The sequence below is a fragment of the Egretta garzetta genome, unplaced genomic scaffold (assembly GCF_000687185.1).
Source record: "Egretta garzetta isolate BGI_Z169 unplaced genomic scaffold, ASM68718v1 scaffold635, whole genome shotgun sequence".
Taxonomy (NCBI): Eukaryota; Metazoa; Chordata; class Aves; order Pelecaniformes; family Ardeidae; genus Egretta; species Egretta garzetta.
The window spans coordinates 761463-763991 of NW_009259710.1; positions in this window are offsets into that span (position 1 = coordinate 761463).

Here is a 2529-nt window from a genome sequence, read left to right on the forward strand (position 1 = left end):
GGGGTCCGGCCCTGCCGCGGGTCAGCGTTGCTCCTCCGCCCTCGCCGGGGGGATGTCGAGCTCGGTACGAAGTGGCACACAAACTGCTTATCTCTGCGTCCCCATGTATGTACAGAAAAAATCTCCCCATAGGTGTTTGTACGCATATGCACCCCTTCAGATGTGTTCTACGGAAACATGCACGTCTCCTTACGGCGCTGGTGAAATGGAGGGGCCAGTCGGACTTTTCTTCCCTCCAATGTTTGTTGACTCTGCTGAGTCCCTGGTACGTATTCATTTAAAACCGAACTGTACGGGCATTTGGCCTGTTTCTGAATCGCTGCTCGCGTTTGATTCCTCATAAAACACCGTTCTGGTTTCACTGGTAAGTTAAACGGCGGCTGCTGGAGATACACAGGCTGTAGAAGAGTCACCGAGATGATTGCTCGGGGTCGTTACCGTGCGCTTCTGCAAGTGTTTGAAAATCTAACACAAAGTCATGGAAACGGGGGTCACATCATGGTTAGGAATCCCAGCTTCCAGGGCAATTCCAAGCCTCAGCAGGAGGTGGCTTGTTCATAGTCAGCCCTAAGCTTCCCACCTCGGTGTTCTGGCAAACTGAGCTTTGGTGGGGAGAGCAGGGAAGGGCACGGGGACAGGTCCGCAGCGGGGCGCTGCACATTCGTGTCCTCAAGCCGTCAGTCTGAGTCATTGCGGGGCTTTGCCAGCCACTCGTCAGATGGAAAAGTTGGTAGCCCAGGGGACTAGCTACCTAAAATAGCCCCATGGCTTGTCTGCCTGTTGAGGTGTGGCAGTACAGAACCTTCTTCAAAAAAGACGGAGAGGCCGTTTGCCTGGGCGCCCGCAGGTCTTGTTACAGCCCCGAGGGGGGCTGGCACACTCACAAAACGAGTTGGTGTCGCAGCGTACGGAGCTGGCCGCGTTGGACCGGCTCATGGACCGCCCTCCTGGTGCCTTTTCAGCCAGATCATGGATGTCGTGGTTCAACCCGGCAACTCAGCACCACGCAGCCGCTCGCTCACTCCCCCCTCCCTCAGTGGGATGGGGGAGAGAATCGGGAAGGAAAAAAAAGTTAGAGCCGTGGGCTGAGGTAGAGACAGTTTAATAAGGGAAAATAATAATAATAGTAATAATGAGAATGGTAACAGAATATACAGAATATACAAAATGAACGATGCACAATGCAATTGCTCAGCACCCACCGACCAATGCCCAGCCCGTCCTGGGCCGCGATCACTCTCCCCCCAGCCGACTGACCAACCCCCCCCGAGCATGATGTTCCATGGTCAGTTGGGGTCAGCTGTCCTGTCTGTGCCCCCTCCCAGCTCGTTATGCCCCTGGCCGAGCAGGAGAAGCTCAAAAAGCCCTTGAGTGGTCTGAGCACTACTTGGCACCAACTAAAAACATCCGTGTGTTATCAACATTCTTCTGGTACTAAATCCAAACCACAGCACTATGCTGGCTACTGTGAAGAAAATTAACTCTATCCCAGCCGAAACCAGGACAATGGAAGAACCCAGTTCTCTTTTCATCAGATGCACACAAATCCTTCCTAAGTCTGTGCCCGCCTCTCCGATTGTTTTAATGCAAAGTCAGGCCCTTAATATCACAACAGTTTTGGTTTCATTTCCAAGCAGCCAGAAATCCGTATTCCGAAGCAGCTGTGTGAAGATCCGAAGGAAGGGCTAGCGCAGAGCCCGGGCGCCTGCAGGGAAGCAGAGGGCCTGAAGGCGCCCGGGAAAGGCGAGCCCGGCCGGCCGAGGTGACGGCACCCAGAGGGCGGCAGGCGTGATGTGATGGGGAACACTGCGATCAAGCACCGGCCGTGCCTCGTGAGGCAGCTATCCCAAAGGTGTCTCAGTGCTGTGCTCCTTCGGGGTGGTGCTGTGCCACGAACCCAGGGCTGGGGGTGCAGGTCAGAGCCGTGGCAGGGCGGTGGGGATGGGCAGACCCGGCAGTGCCCGAGCTCAGTTTTGGACCAGTGCTGCTCCTGGGAGTGCCAGAGGGGCCGTGACCCGCTCTGGCAGTGGGGGGAGCCCCTCTGCGGGCACCAGTGCTGGAGATGAACTGGGGTGCCTGTTTGGAGGCGGGGAGCTCTGGGGCTGGAGGGGCAGAGCCGGGCATTGACCACGGACGAGGTGCCCATGGAGGACCAGCTCTCTGGGTCTGAGGACGGGAGATGAAGGGTTTCTGCTTCCCCACCACAGAGACTGGTAGGAGAGGAGGAGAGCCCTGCCCGTGCCTTGGCTCTTCCCCTCCCCGTCAGCGCTCCCTGGGCCGGCGGCTGGCAGCACGGAGGAGCCAGCGCCGGGTGTTTGCCTGGAACGTGTCAGCACGGTGGGCACCTTGGAGGGGGCCGGAGGGATGGAAGGGCAGTGCCTTCCTAGTGCTGTGTCACCATCCCTCCAACAGCACCAGCATCTTGGAGAGGTTGAGAGTGCAAGAAAAGCGTTCTCGGGCAGTGCTGGGTGCCCCCCGTACGTCGCTGCGTGTCCTTCGCTGGGGATGTGGCTGAGGAGCCGCAGCGGC